The following is a 19171-nucleotide window of genomic DNA, read 5'->3' on the forward strand; positions in this document are numbered from 1 at the left end:
TTCATTATAGGTTATGCAAGAGTTTGAGTATAGTTCCCTGTGCTGCACAGTAAATCCTTGTTGTTCATCTGTTTTATGTGTAGTGGTGTGTATCTGTTAATCCTATACTCTTTAATTTATCCCTCCCTGCCTTCCCCTTTTGTTGTTGTCGTTCAGTCACTAAGTCGTGTCCAACTCTTTGTGACCCCATGGACTGCAACACACCAGGCTTCCCTGCCCTCCACTATTTCCTGGAGTTTGCTCAAGTTCATGTCCATTGAGACAGTGATACTATCTAATCATTTGATCCTCTGCTACCCACTTCTCCTTTCACCTTCAGTCTTTCCCAGCATCAAGGTCTTTTCTAAAGAGTTGGCTCTTTGCATCAGGTGGCCAAAGTATTAGAGCTTCAGCATCAGTCCTTCCAATGAATATTCAGGGTTGATTTCCTTTAGGATTAACTGGTTTGATCTCCTTGCCATCCAAGGGACTCTCAAAAGTCTTCTCCAGTGTCACAATTTGAAAGCCTATTTTTAAAAAATTTCATAATGCGTTTTGACCATATTTCTTTATGAATAAATATCTACAACTTTGTTTTAATGACTGGATCATGGATAGGTTGAGGATACAAAGGGTAGAGTCCAAATTCTTCTTCATGATACTCTTGATTTTATTGCTTTATATCTTTGTAAAACAAAGATAATAGTTTTAATACCTACCATGTGATGTTGAAGACTGCATGTCAATATGATTTGAAAACCATAATTTTCTATATAATGTAAGTCATAATGATCATTGTCATTATTATATACCAGGGTAAGGGGACTCCCCACGGGTTGGAGTGCTCTGGGGAACAGAAGTGCTGGTTATCTGGATGTTCTCCAGCTTTTAATCATCTGGAAACCCATCTACTAGGGAATTGTAGATTGCATTGGTTCTTCATTGAATGGAACATATTAGACCAAGAGTTAGCAAACTGTTTTCTCTGAAGGGCCAGAGAGTAGATATTTTAGGCTTTATTTGGGCCATATTGTCTCTGCCATTACTGTTTAACTTTGCCATTATAGTGTGAGGGCAGCCACAGACAACAGATGTATGGCCATGTTCCAGTAAACCTTTACTGTGGACATTGAAATTTGAATTTCATATGATTTTTTTTATTATTTCAAACAGAATTATTCCCTCTTTTTTATATTATTGGGGGATAATTATTTTAAGTATTGTGTTGGCCTCTGCCACACATCGACATGAATCAGTCACAGGTATACATATGTAAAAATATGGACTGTTTCATGAATTGGCATGTCATCCTTGTGCAGGGGCCATGCTAATCTCTATATCATTCCAATTTTAGTGTATGTGCTGCCAAAGCGAGCACTCACATGATTTTAACATCACAGAACAGTATTCACAAAACAGTATTCTTTTGACTTTAAAAATCACTTAAGACTACAAAAACATTTCTAGGCTCAAGGGCTGTAGTTTACCAAACTCTGAGTTAGATTATCAAGGGGTGTTTTTGTTTTTGTTTTGTTTTTCATGGAAATGCATTTCGGACAACTTGTGTCGGAGTCACTGAGGAGGAGAATGCTGTTAAAGGTGCAGCTTCCTGGTCCCCACAACAGACCCACTGAACCAGACTGCGAGGGAAACCACCCGGGCCCCTGCAGTTTTAGCAGATTCGCCCAGGTGACTGTGAAATACATTAAGTATAGGGAGCCATTTTAGCTAAAAGGAAACCAAGAGCGTTGGTAGAGAAGTTTTCAATTTTGGCAGGAAAATGAGGTCAACTGACAAAAACAAGTGTTTCCTACCCAGGCAGGTTCTTTTGGGATATTTTTAAAGTCACTTGGGTTCTCGTATTTATGAGTTTCTTTTGGTCTTACTCAGACCCCCAGTGCTGTGTTTCCAAAGAGAATGAGTAAGCATCGGAGCCCTGCTCAGATCATATTGATTTTTGTTCTGAGTCCACCTCCCTATTTTTCTTCCTAGCTAAAAGAACCCCAGTTTTGTTCTGGCATTCAGCTTTAAGGAAGGGGACCCTTTTGCAATAATGTTTATCCCTTTTGCTAGATGTTTATCTTCAAGATGGCTCTTTAGGGAAAAGAAAAACCCTGTATCATGTTTGCCAATTCCTGTGGTGTAAATATACCCACCATGGACAGTCTCAGGCTACCAACAGGAGATCACCAAATGGAGGGAGTGGGGAGAGACATGTGCTCTCAGCTCTTTTGAGCTGATATGAGCTGCCCTGTGGCCACCCAGGGACCATGGGTCAAAGTCAATTATGGTGATCCCAGCTCTCTGTAGTAATTGGCTTGTGACCAAAAAATATTCCAGGGCAGGGCTGAGTGCTTTAAGAAAAGTTTTCTTTATCAATAAAGGAAGGGGTTGCTTCTCTTATTTCACTGCAGTAATTCATACTCCACTGCAGTTAGTACTGACAGGCATCTTGTGGTCATGAAGACAGCTGGCCTGAGGACAACTCATACATCGTGGATTTTAGAACAGAAACAGGGAAGGGACTCATGTCCTTGGTGATGTGATGAAGCTGCTGAAAGCACTGTGTTTCAGGACTTCTAGTTCTGTGCGTTCCAAAATATTCCAGGTTGTTGAATCTCTGTGGGCTGCGATTTCTGTTACTAGCAGTAGAAAGCTTCCTAACTGATGTATCGTCTCTGCACTGACCACTCGGAAACTCAGCAGAGAAGACACCTGAGTTATTACTCAGCCTGTAGCACCGCACCAGGGGTGACTGCGGAGCAGAACTTCAGGGACTCGGAGGCATTGGAGCTCCAAGTCAGCATCTCACAGCTCATTCTCTCTCCCCTGCACTACCCTCCAAAGCCCATTTACCATACGAAATGTCACCAACTTTCTGTCTCACATATCTTGCTCCAGCACGGCTAGCGCAAGTGATGTAGGACATTACTAGGGCTCTGACACCAGCTTGTGTGGCTGAGGTTTAAATGAATTTCATCGGCATGATTAAATACTTATTACATGAGTCAAACATACGGGCTTCATTAAGCTAGTGAACTCCCAGGAACCTCCTCTTCTGTTTATACAACCCATCTGGGCTCTCAGATTACTTTAAAGAAACGGGATAAATGGAGTTCGATATGACAGCCAGGTCGTCTTTCAGCATTATACTCTCAGAGGAAACGCATCTTCCATTGCAAACTCTGGCTCCCATACAACTGGGTGCAGAGGTTTTTTCCATCTGCTTCTGGCCTCCGTGAAAGCCTGACATGATGCTGAAATTGAGACTTTAAGTGTAACTTGCCAAGACATGACAGACATACTTTTCTCATTGAAGCATGGAACATTGTCTAAAGTCATTTGCAAAAACACAGACCCTGGGCCTTTTACAAGGAGGGCACACCTTGGAAGCAAAATAAAGGACAAGGTTTAATGAACTTACTGGGCCTCTGCTAGTCGTTATTAGAAGCTCTTTATCAAATTAAAGGCCTGCTGGGAAGGCAGCTGGGTGCCGAGCAGCAGTGACATGCGTTAAGTGCCAAAGTGGGTTTTAATTGGCTGTTTAAATGAGGAAAAGCTCCCTGCAGTGTGACAGACACACATAGCGGGTGTGTGCAAACACACAGGCACCCACACATGCACACACATCCGTGTGGAGCCCCAGGCAGTCTGGGAAATCACAGGAATCACATTTTTGGAATGCTGACATCCCCAAAGCAGGAACGCAAACCCACCAGGAAGGGAACGCTAAAACGTGGCGTTCATCTCCATGAATGCCAGTTATTATCTCTGATAATAATGAATAACAGCGATGCAGCAATAAGTTGTTTGAATGCTGCCAGATTCATACTGTATGTAGTCCAGCTATGCTGCCAAGGTCCTCTTACTCTGGGATCAAGCTCAGGGTTTTGCCTTGTCTTGCACGTCTGTCAAGCCAGCGACATATCAAATGGGGACACATTAGCTACCTTGCAGGAATGTTATAAGAGATTTACACAAAGCTCCTCACTGTGCCCAGTGTCTATAAAAAGCCCAATAATTGATAATTATTTTGACCGAAATAAAAATTTTCTACTGTTTTCTAAAAAGCTTATTAGAGGTTATTGATTCCCACTAGCTATGTTCAGGATGAGAGGCATTGAAGCCTGGTAGTCAAGAGCACAATCTTTCACGCCAGCTTTATGTGAGCTTGTATGCTGGTTCTACCATATCAGGGTACCTCTCTGAACCACAGACTCTTTTTCTGCAAAATGGGATGAGTCATACCTGCTTCATAGACTGGCAGGGAAATCATATGACCTTGTCAGAAAAGAGCTAAGCACAGTGTGTGCACGTGGTCGATGTGACCACCAATATACTTATTAAGGTTGTAAGTGTTTCTGTTCTCCAGTGAGAAATGAGGAGACTCAGTTACATAGTGGCTGTGGTACCAAGGACACCTCGGCTTTTCACAGAGGCTTCTAGCAAGTATTCTGTTAGTCAAAACACCGGTTGAGTGTATGGGATGGAATCTTACCAACTGACTGTGGCAAGTACAGGGCTTTTAAAGGACTAGGGACATATTTAGGACACATGGGGAGGAAGGGTTGACAAAGGAAGAGATTTGAAGTCAGTGTCTTGCTGTTCACCCCTTAGAAAGCTGGGGCTCCTGCATGGAATGAGTATGAACACATTTTGACCCAGAATAACTTTGTGACACAGCTAGGACCAGAGTCCAGGGCCCCCATTTCTAGACTTCAGCTTGTTTTACTGAGAAGGTTTCTTGTTGGATGAGATTCTCAAAACCAGGAGGGAAAAATTTTCCCAAGGAGGGCAACTGTTTTTTATTCCATAAGCAGATTTATTCTCTTTTTTATTCTTGATCAAAAGAATTTTATTGGTACTCTGAGCTTGCTATTTGACAGAAGCTTTCAAATGAACTTCTTATAAGAGCAAGATCTCCCAGGTTTCTTTACAGGGTGGTGTGCAGTAGCCACTGTAACTTCTGGCTTCGTGTCAGCACCAGTTTGGTATAAAGTTATGAGGAAGGTGGGGGAGGGAGAGGGGAACGAATACACGACTAGAGAGGCTGGGAGAGCTGGTAAAGTGACCATCTTTTGAAGAAGTTAGACATATTAAAGAACCTCGGCCTGGCCTACCGCTGCTGACACGGAACTTAAAATCCAGGATGTGGGTCCTTGGAGCCATTGTGAATTGGGAGATGTTTTCATAAAGGCTGCAAAAACAAACGCTCCCGGTTGAAAGCATGAGGCTACGTGCATTTAAACACACACCCTCTGTTCCAATAACACCGCAATTCCGAGCGATCCCTGGTGCATCAGCAAGGAAGCGAACAAACTCCTTCATTTCCCAACATCCTTGCTGGGCTTGGAGGGACCGCTGTTGCTCAGCTTTGCAGCCCCGCAAGGCTTTAAACTTGAAATAGCAGCGTCCCAGGGCTTTTACAAATGAGCCACAGCAGGCTGGACGTGGGCTATGGATTCATGGGCTGCCGGGGGGTTAATATCTCTTGCAATTACAAATCAGAAAAAAGCCTGCATTCTTCTTCATTTCTCCTGCTTCACACATCCTTGGCAGCTGGGCTTCCCAATGCTTCATTTAGGCCCATGCCCGTGAAGGGCCGGATCAGCAGGCGCGGGCCATCAGGCAGCCATGTTAAGCCTTTGGCCTGGATCCCTGCTCCCTGCACTCGGGTGAGACAGACAGGCCTTTGTGTGCCTGGAGCCGGCTAAGCCAGGATGTGACTGTGAGCTGGAATCTGACCTTTCATGGGCTCCAGCACCTGTCAGAAAAAAACGAACAAACTTGGGGTGTTTTTTCCGCTCCGGACTTAAATGCCAGTTCTGTGACTCCCTCACAATGGAACGGTGCCAAGGCAGTTGTGGTCAACTCCGGCTCTCTGAGGACCAAATCTGAGACTTGAGTGATGGACGGCCCTGTGTTTCTAAGGCCTGGCCAACTCTCAGCTTAGAAGGAATTCAAGCCGAGCTGAGGACGCCAGGGCTCTGAGTTAGGAAACTCAGAGCAGAACCACATAGCCATATTCCTCTGGCACCCTGCAGTGTGCGTGTATGTGTGTGCACACACACATACACACACACACACACGTGCATTCCACATTGGAACAAAGACCCAGTCACAGTGACCCTGACCCTGGTGTCCATCAAGGGGCAATTTTGAGACCCACCCCATACTGGCCTATTATAGTCTTCTGAGTCTGAAGTACTGGTCACGCTTGGGGTAGACCCAGCCAGGTATGATTTGGGGGACCAAAGGGGACAAATGGTTTAACCTTCTTGAACCTCGACTTCCTCAGCTGTTAAACGGGGAGAAAAAGGCCTAATTCCAAGGGTTATGTTGTGCATTAAATGAGATGATACATACAAATCATGAGAACCTTGCCTAGGCACCTTGGTCAGTAGCCATGTTTCCCTCCCATTCCACAGGGTGTGCTGAGGCTGGAGGAGGGGCGAGGGTGCTGGTCACCACTCATACTCCATTGCCCAAGGGACACATCCTTCCCTGATCCAGGAAGAGAGGCTGACCCAGCCCATCAATGACTTTAGATGTGGGAGGACAACTTTCTTCCAAAGTGTGGCCTTGGAGGATCGTGTTCAGGGCTCCTTGGTGGCCTCAGCTGGAGGTGGTGCCACTGCCAGAAGGGCACGGAGGCCTGGTTGGTTGGTACGCTTACCTGCACCCTGAATAGGTTCAGAACCCTACAGAGATGGAGGAAGGCTGATGCAACACCAGCCTTCTTGCTCGGGAGTGTGTCACTTTGAAAAGAACATGGCCACTGTGCCTGCAGCCTTCCCTCTGGGGATCCTGCATGTGCCGAGATGTCAGGATGTCAGAGATGTCAGATGTCAGGATGTAGGCTAGCAGTTCAATGTAAAGGAGCAGCAGTTCAGGTGGAAAGAAGTGTCTACAGTTAGACAGATGCCTGCCCCAGAGCCTGAGACATGCAGGAGACGGCGGTGAAAAAACTCTGAAGTCTCTTCATCATCATCATCAAGCTCTCGAATACTTTAAAAATATGTCAACATTATCATTTCAAATGCATTTTTCCATTACATTGATCAAAAAGGAACAAAATTGTGCTTTAGAAATGAAGTTTCTGTTTCTTGTTTGACTTTACTACATCTTGTGAAAATAGGTGCATAGTTTTTACTAAATTTGGAGAGTGTTAGGAGAGGGCAACAGCACCCCACTCCAGAACTCTTGCCTGGAGGATCCCATGGACGGAGGAGCCTGGTGGGCTGCAGTCCATGGGGTTGCTAAGAGCCGGACACGACTGAGCGACTTCACTTTCACTTTTCACTTTCATGCATTGGAGAAGGAAGTGGCAACCCACTCCAGTGTTATTGCCTGGAGAATCCCAGGGGCAGGGGAGCCTGGTGGGCTGCCGTCTCTGGGGTCACACAGAGTCAGACAAAACTGAAGCGACGCAGCAGCAGCAGCAGCAACAGTGTCATATAATGGAAAAGGCTGGCTCTGCCTTGGGGAAATCTCAAGGAGATAAGTCATCGTTTTCCAGAGAGAATATAACTGAAATTTGGTGACAGGTAGCCATGACTGGCAGCTGGGATGACTGGCTCCAGAACTAAGACACTGAGCCAAGAAAGCAAATAAGTGTGTATGAGCCTTCAGGTGGAATGTGGTTGTTGACTTGAAATAAGCTGCTTCTCACATGGGCAACTCTATGTAGTTGGTGCCAGTATGAGTAGAAGGGAGGTTTATTGAACCATTCTCCTAAAGAGCACAGAGCAGGCTAGTTAGTAAACACACAAATAGGTTATCAAGTCCATTACCTTTATATAATTTAATTTTAAAAAGATATCGTTACTGGTCAGACTGTACATTTTGTAGTCTTTTTGTCCCTAATGTTTGAAACTCATAGTTTGCCATTTAAATATATACTTCCCTTTAAATATATCATGTTTAATCCTCAAAAGGATTCCCCAAAGGGAACTTTCACTGTCCCCATCTCACAGATGAGGACAGAGACTCAGGGAGGTTGAGTAACCTGTCCAGCATCACCCAGCTAGAAAATGCCAAAACTGGGACACAATCTCAGGTCTGTTTATTTCAGGACTCAAATTCTTATTAAAGATACTATGTTACTCCTTTCCATTGCTTCTTAAAATGTCATTCCTTTACAACAAAGACATTCAGATGATCATAATTTGATTTTTTGGCTTAAAGGGTGACTTTATTCCATCAAATTGTACACTGACAATATATTCCTCTGTATCTTTCAAAAAAGGTCTTTGTTTTAAAAATTCAAATGAAAAATTTTCAATGCTCTAAATCAGATTTTCACTGGAAGCATGTTATCTGATCATGTGATTATTTGATGTTTGATAAATATTCACTGCTACTGTTCAGTCCTCAGTTGAACAGTTTAAAGGTGGCTGGTTTTAGTCTTAATCTGAAATACATTAGGAAGGTCAGCCAAACCCAGGCAGGCTTCGCTAAAGGTTTTTTGCATTGGTCACAGTTTTGACTTATAGATCATCAATTAGTTGCAGATGTCGACAGTAATATGGAGTGTAGGAAGGGTCAGAAGAACACTTCGTTCCCATTTGAGAGGAATTCAGAACTTAAAAAAAATACTCTGTTAATTCTGAGCTGCCAACATATACACATTCATGCGTGTGTGTAACTCCCTGGAAAAACAATCAAGTTTTTGGAAGCAGTAGGCCATAGTTCTATAGATTTTATAATTCACTTCACAAGTACTTGGGTTTTGAAAACATAATTGTAACAAGAAGAAGAAGAAGAATCCTTTTCACATTTGTCTCATCTCTAGAACTCAATGAATAGTTAATTTTTAATAATTACAATAATCACTATTTAAAAGTACTAGCACAGCTATGTTGACAGCAAAGTTCTGGAGTACCCTGTTTGTCTGTTTTTCCATCAGTCCTCACACTAACTCTGAGTTAGGTTCTACCATTAGTTCCAGGTAGAGCAAAGGAAATGGGCTTCCCAGATGGTGCTAATGGTAAAGAACCCACCTGCCAATGCAGGAGACATAAGAGACCTGGGCTCATTCCCTGGGCCAGGAACATCCCCTGGAGAGGGGCATGGCAACTCACTCCAGTACTCTTGCCTGGAGAATCCAATGGACAGAGGAGCCTGGTGGGTTACAGTCCACGGGGTTGCATGGAATTGGACACCACTGAGGTGACTCAGCACAGCACACACACACAGCAAAGGAAATGGAAGACACAAGTGCCTCATGAAACAGGAGGAAAAGACTGCTTCTATAGCTCACTGATCCCACAGGTCGATCAGCTATGGCCCATAGGCTTAATCTGGGGCCAAGGCCTGTTTCCCATGGCCATGGAGCTCAGAATGGTTGGAGGAGGAGGAAGAGGAGCTGTAGGAAGTCAAGGAAAAGGAAAAAGTACATGGCAGGCCACATGTGGTCTGCAAAGACTAAGATATTTATTATCTGGCCATTTACAGAAAATATTTGCCAATCCCTGGTCTGGACTAGTGTTAATAGAAATATTATTCAGTCACATAAATTTAACATTTTTTAGTAGCCCCACTAATGAAGCAAAAACAAACAAGTAAAATTAATGACATATATTTTAACCCAGAAGATCTAAAATATTATCACTTCAACACATAATCAGTATAAAAATTACTAATGAAACATTCCTTTTTTTTCATTCTTTGAAAGCTGATGAGTATTTGATGCAACTCATCTGAGTTTGGATGAGTCATATTTCCAGGGTTCATTAGCCACAGGTGATAAGTCACTACTCTCTGGGATCCTGCATGTCTAGACATCGAGGGAACAGGTAGGATTTTGATGTGGGGGTTGGGAGAACATCAGGCATGATCTAAGCAGTGTCTCCCAACCTTGACAATACTGATAACTGAGGCTGTACCCTCGATGCTGTGGGAAGTGCCCTATGCATCGGAGGATGTTTAGCAATATCTTTAGACTCTACCCACTCGATACAAATAGAACATTCCCCTCCCCTGTAGTGAGAGCCCAAGACGTCTCCAAATAGTGACAGATGTCCTCTAAGAGGCAAATTGTCCTTGGCTGAGAACCACTGGTCTAAAGCATGGAAAAGGTGTGTAGCAGCACACCTGGAATTGCCCAAAAAATGTCCTCTGAGTCAATCACTTTGATGGAAGAAGCAATCGAAGGACAGTAATGGGAGTGTGGGTAGAAAAAGCTGAGGGCAGAGCTCAGGCTAAATAAAGCATTTGAAATTTATTCCCTTAGCTATGATAGCCATCAAAGAGTTTTGAGCAGGGGAATGAAATTAGCAAACTTACAAATTAAAAACATTTTTCTTCCATCTTTGAATAAGTAGATTTTTCTCTTTTATTGCCACACATTTTTTTATTCCCCTTAAAGAAAAGCATCATTTAAAGAGCCAGCATCCCCACCCTGTGTTTGATGGGTGGTTTTTCATAAATTCCAGTAGAGGGATGGGTCTCCAGAGCAGTGATCCAGCCCCTTGGTGAGCAGGCTCCCTGCCACTCAGCTGACATTCCGCCCTGCGGGAGTTGAGGAGAGAGGAAAATCAACAGCGGGCGGGCTGAGAGACTGTAGCTTATGCTGTTGGAATTTTCAGCAGGGCTACTTGGTTTTACAGACGGGGCCAGATGCAGCAGCCTGATAACAACTCCTGTATCTTACTAGATTGTTTTATTAGCTCAGCTTCTGACATCCAATGGCAAAGGGGTTTCTAAGTCCGCTATGAATAATAATAACGATGATGATAATAAATAGCAATATGTGTAGGTCTTTATGGTTGGTCATGTGCTTTTGTGTACATAGTCCTGTTTAACAGTCATGCATCAGGTATAATATTGAAGGAGGCATGTACATCGTAGATGCATATTTGAGGGTTGGTTCCTTTCTGCGCGGCTCGGAGGCTGTTTGTCCAGCTCTATTAAATGTTCTCTGTTGGCGCCTTGGACCCACTCTCCCCCTCTCCACCCTGCTCTGTGTCCTGGGAGGCTGGCCCGTACAGATTGCATCAGCTGGACTGTTTTGCCCTCATTTTCTGCTGCTGCTAAGTCGCTTCAGTCGTGTCCGACTCTGTGAGACCCCATAGATGACAGCCCACCAGGCTCCCCTGTCCCTGGGATTCTCCAGGCAAGAACACTGGAGTGGGTTGCCATTTCCTTCTCCAGTGCATGAAAGTGAAAAGTGAAAGGGAAGTCGCTCAGTCGTGTCCGACCCTCAGCGACCCCACGGACTGCAGCCCTCTAGGCTCCTCCGTCCATGGGATTTTCCAGGCAAGAGTACTGGAGTGGGGTGCCATGGCACGCGGGAGATCACAGGGTGGGGGAAAGTGAGATTGGGGTGTTTATTCCCCCATCCCTTCCTGCCAGGCTGTGGGTTGGTGGAGCTGCACGCCTCCGCTGAAGACCTCGGCTTCTGTGGTGATGGGCTTTGCCAGACTCTGGGCACTGCTTGCTCTCCTTGTCCTTTCAGGCCTGAGGGTGGGAAGGCCCTTAGCCCCTGGGTGCTTCGTCATCCCTTGTAGGCTGACCCACACCCCTGCCAATTGTCCTTTCATAAATCCCTTCCATCACCGCACCCCACCCCCCGTCCCCACTGGGACCCTGCCTGCTTCTACTGAGGAAGGCCCACCCCTTTGTTGAACAACCCAACATCCAATCAGGACAACTCAAGCAAGGCTAGTGTGAGTAGCCTGGCCTTTGAAGTCAACGTGTTGACCACATTTTATAGCTAGAGAAGCGAGGCATGGTGTTTCTGTGGCTTTTCCTGGGTTATCAGGTAACTTGGTACACAAGAACTTTAATCATAACCCCCAAACCCAAATACCCAATTCTCTTCCAGAGAAGAATGTATGTAATGCTTAATTCAGTGTGTTTCTTTCTGGAATTTCTAACAATAATAATGGAGAAGGAACTTGGGAGGAAGTGTCAAAATCACGGTGTTTTCCTTTCCTTACGTGCACGTCTTTCAAGGGAATCTAAACTCCAGCTTGAGCTCCAATGTCTGAACCAGACTCGTCAGCTGTCAGCAGGCTGGCCCTGTCATCAGATCAGCAGAGGGAGATGTGTGTGTTCTCATCTCCTGTCTGCTCTCGGCCTGATTCTACCCCACGGGGAACAGGCCTGGACCTCACAGGGCCTGCACTTCCTCATGGAGTCGCAACCAATTACAAAAAGAACAAACCCTGCTCTGGGTTTTGTCTCAGCCAGTTTCTCCAGAGGTAATGATTAATGTCAATTAGTTGAAAAAGTCTAGGTCTTTATTAAGATGCTTCCCAGCTATTAGTGAACACACTTTAAGTTCTTGATAGTATCAAGGTTATTAAGAACCAGTAAGAGCAGAGATAAAATGCCTAAAAACTATAGCAAAAGAGAAGACAGGCATTCTTAGGCCGTGCCAGGTAGAGGGCACTGAGCTGCCTGTGTATTCAGCCTCTTTAGGTATGTAGGGGTGTGGTGTGGGTTCACTCCGAATATTGGGGCTCTGGTCTTGGCTCGCTGAATGACTTGGGGCCAATTCCTTTAATATTTTAATTTCAGTTTCCCAGGAAGGGAGATACAAGGACCTTGCATACTTGTTGAATGCTTCTCAATGCTGACTCCGTGTTAAAATCATCTGGGCAGCTTTTGAAGAGGGTATGTGGGTTCTACTCCACACCAGTAGGATTGGAATCACTGCAGACAGGATCTTGGCTTTGGTATCCACTATTCTGTGAGCAGATACAGTTCCATCCTCAAACCAGAGTTGAGACAGGGAAGGAAAAGGGGAGATGGAGAGCTCAAGCTGGGTTTTGATACATGTGTGTTTCCTATTCATGATCAAAATTTTTTAGATCAACTGTACCACTGCTAGCTGGGGGATTAGCTTAAATGGTAGAGTGCACACTTAGCACATGAGAGGTAGTGGGATCAATGCCTGCATCCTCCACTCGATTTTTGGTGCTTCCCCCATAACTCAGTTGGTAAAGAATCTGCCTGCAATGTAGGAGACCCTGGTTTGATTCCTGGGTTGGGAAGATCCGCTGGAGAAGGGATAGGCTACCCACTCCAGTATTCTTGATTGGAGGGCTTCCCTCATAGCTCAGTTGGTAAATCATCTACCTGCAATGTGGGAGACCTGGGTTCGATTCCTGGGTCAGGAAGATCCTCTGGAGAAGAAAATGGCAACCCACTCCAGTATTCTTGCCTGGAGAATCCCATGGACAGAGAAGCCTGGCTGGCTTCCAGTATTCTTGCCTAGAGAATCCCATGGACAGAGAAGCCTGGCTGGCTTCCAGTATACTTGCCTAGAGAATCCCATGGACAGGGAAGCCCGGCGGGCTACAGTCCATGGGGTCACAAGAGTTGGACACGACTTGGCAACTAAACTACCACCATTGCGCCACTGTACTTTATGTGTAGCAGGCACTTGATAAATAAATGTTCAGTGACTTGGAGGAAAGAAAAGGGATGCATGAGAAGAGAAAATAAAGGAAGGAGGGAGGAATGATAGAAGAATATTAGGACAGCTTTCTGTCCTCAATGTTTGTGGAAATCGTTGGCACAGCCAGGCATGATTTACCTGAATTTACAAAAGGTTTTGAAGAAACTGAGGAAAATGTAAGACTGAGGAAAGCATAAGAGCTTGTGGCTCTTGACATAGGAGTTTTCAATGAATTTTAACTTCCTGTTGGTTTTAGTTGATTTGAGACTGTGATATCTAAAAATATTTGAAGGCAATTCAGTAGCTCTTGCCAACTGGATTTCTCCTTGGCTAGACTTTGATTTGAAGGTGATTCAAGCATTGTTTGGTAACCCCAGTCTGAGATAACCAGGATAACCTTGATCTCAATTCACTCTTCAGGGTGAAAAACCATCTAGAACCCTCTGGAACTTTTTGTTTTAAACAAACTATTTTGTGAACTCAGTATATTGATCCACAACAGAAAAAATAATACCAGAGACAAAGAAAAACATTTCTTAATGAATCAGGAATAAATTCATCAAAGAGATAATAATCCTAAATGTGTGTTTGCACCTAATAAGAAAGCTTCAGAAAACATAAGGAAAAACTGAATATTTATCCAAGATAAATGAAAGCATATATTTTCACAAAAACATGTGGTAAAATGTTTCTGGTACCTTTATTCACAATTGCCAAAGCTGGAATCAAGCCAAATCTCCTTTGATGAACACATAACCAAATGTGGTAAAGCCATTCAATGGAATACTACTCAGCAGTGAAAAAGAATGGATTACTGATACACATAAAGCACACAGTAAGTTGAAAGAAGACAGATTCAAAAGACTATGTATTATATGATCTCATTTATATGACAGTATAGAGAAAGCAGATTAATAGGGATGGGTATTAGGTCACTGGTTGCAAGGGACCTGGAGGAATGGAATAAACTCGAAGGGAACAGGAAGGAACTTTTGGGGGGGATGCAGATGTTCTATGTCTTGACTGTAGTAGAGGTTATATCACCGCATACATTTGTTAACACTCGTAGAACAATGTACCTAAAAAGGAGAAGAGGATGGCAGAGGATGGGATGGTTGGATAGCGTTACCAATTCAATGGACACGAACTTGGGCAGACTCCAGGCAATGCTGAGGGACAGAGAGGCCTGGCATGCTGCAGTCCACGGGGTTGCAAAGAGTCAGACACGACTTGGCGACTTGACAACCACAACATACCTAAAAAGTGCAGATTTTCCTCCATGCCACTTATCTCCCAATAAACTAACAACAACAAAAAACCATAGAGGAATATTGTAAATAATTTTGTGCCAATAAATACAACAACTTAGACAATAAGACAAATTCTTTAAAAGACAGAAACCACCAGAATTCTTTAAAAGTATAAATAGCGTGAATATGGACTTTCCTGACAGCTCAGTTGGTAAAGAATCTGCCTATAATGCTGGAGATCCTGGTTCGATTCCTGGATCAGGAAGATCCGCTGGAGAAGGGATAAGCTATGCACTCCAGTACTCTTGGGCTTCCCTTATGGCTCAGCTGGTAAAGAATCTTCCTGCAGTACAGGAGACCTGGATTTGATCCCTGGGTTGGGAAGATTCCCTGGAGAAGGAAAAGGCTACCCACTCCAGTATTCTGGCCTGGAGAATTCCATGAACTCTACAGTCCGTGGGGTTGCAAAGAGTTGGACACGACTGACTTTCACTAACATGAATAGTCCTATATCTATTAAAGAAATTGAATTTTGTACTTAAAAATCTTTCTCACAAAGAAACCTCCAGGCATCTCTGGAGCTCCATGGCTTCTGTGATGCACGTGATATAAAATGTTAAGGGATAATTACTGCTAATTCAGTTGGAGATATTTCCTAACTCACTTTATGAAGCTCCCTCTACCCTGATAGCAAAACCAAGGACATTAGAAGAAAAGAAAATAGTGACCAACTTTCCTCATAATGTAGCCCCCCTAAATACTTAGTAGAATATGAGGAAATAAAATCCATCAATATATAATACATCATGGAATGCATGATTCCAGCTTGTCATTCATCCAGCCTGGCATTTCACATGGTGTACTCTGCATCTAAGTTAAAAAAACAGAGTGACAATATACACCTCATGTATTTATTAGTCACAGGTAATTAGAAATTGATAATTAAATACAGCTTTTACAATGGCCTCTAACAACATGAAATACTTCGGGATAAATTTAACCAAATATGCACAACACTTACACATGGAAACATAAAATTGTTGGGAGAAGTTGAAGGTCTAAATTAGTGGAGAGAGATACCATATTTGGTCAGAAAACACAATAGTGTTGAAACTTCAGTTCTTCCCAAATTAATATACAGAATCAACATAATCCAAATCAAAATTCCAGCAGATTTTTTTTAAAGAAATTGACAGTTCTTTAAAAATTTTTATCAAAATGTGAGAAACCTAGAATTGTCAAAACTATTTTGGAAAAGAACAAATGTGGAGGAATTATACTACCTGATTTCAAGATTTACTATAAAGCTACGTAATTCAGTATGGTATTGGCCTGAAGACAGACAGAATCAAAGAGCAAAATAGGGGATCTAGAGATAGACCACACATATATGGTCAATAATTTTTCAAAAAAAGTGCCAGTATAATTCGACGGGGAAAGGAAAACAACTGAATCTCCATAAGGATATAAATTGAACCTTGCCCCTTATCTCACGTTATATACAAAATTTATTTTAAGTAGATAACAGGCCTAAATGTCATGGCTAACGTATAAAATTCTGGAAAAAATAAATTGAACTGGCTGAGGCAAATATTTCTTAGATGAAATACAAAGGCAAAATCTTGAAAGATAAAAATTGATAAACTGGACTCCTTCAAAATCATAAACTATTGCTCTCCAAGAGACACTGTCAAGAAAATGACAAGACAGGTCACAGACTGGGAGAAAAAATTTGTTAAGATGTATTGTAAAAGACTTGTAGAGAGACTAAAGAACTCTTATGACTCTGTAATAAATGAGAAACAAATGGGAAAAAAGTTTAAACAGGCAGTTCACCAAAGACGATAAACAAATGGTAAATAAAGACATGAAAAATGCTTAACATCACTCATCATTAGGATAATGTATAGTAAAATCAATAAGATATCACTACATGTTCACTAGAATGACTGGAATTAAAAATACTTATAATACCATGTGTTCGTGAGGACATGGAGCAACTGAAAAACTCTTCACTACCAATGGGAAGTGTGAAATGGAACAGTCCTTCGGAAAACAATGGGCCAGTTTTTTTTAAAATAATAATTTTTAAAATGTATTTATTCTTGGCTGTGCTGGGTCTTTGCTGCCGCGTGGGCTTTTCTCTAGTTGCAGCTAGCAGGGTCTTCTCTTCATTGCACTGAGCAGGCTAGTTACTGCAGTGGCTTCTTTTGTTGCAGAGCACAGGCTCAAGGGCAATGAGCTTCAGTAGCTGTGGCAGGCAGGCTCAATAGCTGAGGTTTCCCGGCTCTAGAGCAGAGGCTCAATAGCTGTGGCGCATGGGCTTAGTTGCTTTAAGGCATGTGGGATCTTCCTGGATCAGGGATCGAACTCGAGTCTCCTGCACTGGTGGGCAGATTCTTTACCACTGAGCCATCAGAGAAGCCCCTGGCCAGTTTTTAATAAAATTTAATGTGCACTTTTCCTATGATCACTTCTAGATAAAAACATAAAAAGTATAAAAACATGTGTCCACACAAAGATATGTACATGAATATACATATCAACTTCATTTTCAGTAGCTAAAAGCTGAAATCAATCCAACTATCAATTAACTGATGAACCGAAAAACAGATTGCAGTGTTTCGTTACAGTGGAATACTTCTTAGCAGCAAAAAGAAATGAACTACTGATATATGAAACAGCATGGTGAAGCTCAAAAGCATTATGCTAAGTGAAAGAAGCCAGATGTGGAAGACTACATGCTGTCTGATTCGATGTATATGAAATTCCTGAAAAAACAAAGCTGTAGTAACAGAAACCAGATTAGCCATTGCCTGGGGCTGGAGATGGTGAAATGAAGTTGACTGCACAGGGGCTGAGTACTTTTTGAGTGCTGGAAATATTCTGTATCTTGATTGTGGTGGTGATTATGCAACTCTATATATTAATCACACTGATCAGACTATACATTTTTTAGAGGTTTAATTTTATTATATACAAATTATAACTCTATAAAGCTGATTTTTAAAGGGTCTAGATGTAGACAGGACTTCACATCAGAGTGACAAGTGGAAAGTTGCATGGCAAATTATACAGATGCAGGCAAAGATGAAGAATTGGAACAATTGTTGAAATCAGTCTACTGTATTGGGTTTGATTATAATAGAGCCTGCCTGTTGGAGCTTTAAAGAATTGCCCTTGATAAAGAATCTGTTGCTTCTTCACACACATCTTCATGTTTCCTTTCCTTCCAGCTTTTTGGCTGATCCTCTGATGTTGTCATTTCTCATTACCTCTTGAACTTAATTCTAATGTTTTTGTGATTGGGTTTTGTGTAGTTTCTAAGAGACTAAGGATTCAAACATTTATGGTCATCTGGTCAATCAAAAACTGAACTTTACTTAAGCTCTTTGGTATTTGCAATGCCAGCATTTATTTATCCTTTCCCAGTGGAAAAGCTGAACTAAAGAAAAAAAAAAAAAGTTAACGAGCTAGCTATCCTTGAAAACCATTTAGGGATTTTATATACTTTTTAAATGTATCAGGGCAGTTCACATAATCACTACAATTCATGACAAAATAAATTATTCCAGTCGTAGGCTCTGTAGTCAATGAATAAAATGCTTTGGCATGTTTTTAATGGGAGTGACATACATGGGGACTCTCTCTTCCTCAAGAGACCTGAGCTCCAGCAAAATGATAAAACTGGCCCAAGGCCGTGGAATCCCACGAGAAATTGAGATTGAAACCACAACACAAAGAGCAGAAATTTTGCATGCTTTTCAAGTTTCTAGTTTGATATGAACAAAGCTTTGTGTGCAAATCAAGGATATATTTAAAATTTTTCTCCTATGAGCACTTTGTGGTGTTTTGCATATGATAGAGTAAGTCTGGTAAGGGAGGAGAGCTGTATTTTACCATGTTTAGAATCCACTTAATCTCTTCGGTCTAGGCAAATCCCACCAAATGAGAACAGCTTGGTGTTTAAATTTGTTTACTCCTTGTAAAATAGAACTTCCTGATTTTTGATTCTGTAAAGATTTCTTGAAGTAGCATTTAAATATTTTTTTTGATCAGTTGAATGCAAATGGATCAGAAATGAATGGATAAAATTTCCCTCAAAGTTACTCCAAATTTTAATAATTAAGAACTAGCCAAACATACTTTAGGTTTAGGACTGGATTTAAAAGGACAAACCGTTTCAAAACATTCAGGAAACTCAGACTGCATTCCAAACTGAATGTTTTGTTTAAATTTTACATGGGAAACAAAACATGCAGATTTGTCTCCACAAATATGAATCTGCTTTCAGTATTTATACCTCAACTGTCTTACTGATAGGAAAGTTTTCATGTCTTTTCTTCCTGGAAATGAAATAAATTTTCAGAGAAATGAGAGATTCTCATTTGAGAGATTAACAGTTGAGAGCAGTCCAAGTCTATATTGGGCAGGTCCCCAAGCATCTCTTTTGAAAGAAGCCCACTAACCTCTACTGTGGTACCCATCGTGACAGGGCCTCATTCATGAATATAGTAGCAAATAGTTTTCATTT

The 19171-nt window shown here is 42.3% G+C and overlaps 1 non-coding gene across 1 annotated transcript; it reads right to left on the bottom strand.

The window, feature by feature from the left end:
* Positions 1-1253: 1253 nt before the first annotated feature.
* LOC128054938 (U6 spliceosomal RNA) lies at positions 1254-1357 on the bottom strand. Its single transcript, XR_008200079.1, has one exon. It is a non-coding gene; the product is annotated as a U6 spliceosomal RNA (small nuclear RNA).
* Positions 1358-19171: the final 17814 nt, after the last annotated feature.

Source organism: Budorcas taxicolor, chromosome 10 (genome assembly GCF_023091745.1).
Source record: "Budorcas taxicolor isolate Tak-1 chromosome 10, Takin1.1, whole genome shotgun sequence".
Taxonomy (NCBI): Eukaryota; Metazoa; Chordata; class Mammalia; order Artiodactyla; family Bovidae; genus Budorcas; species Budorcas taxicolor.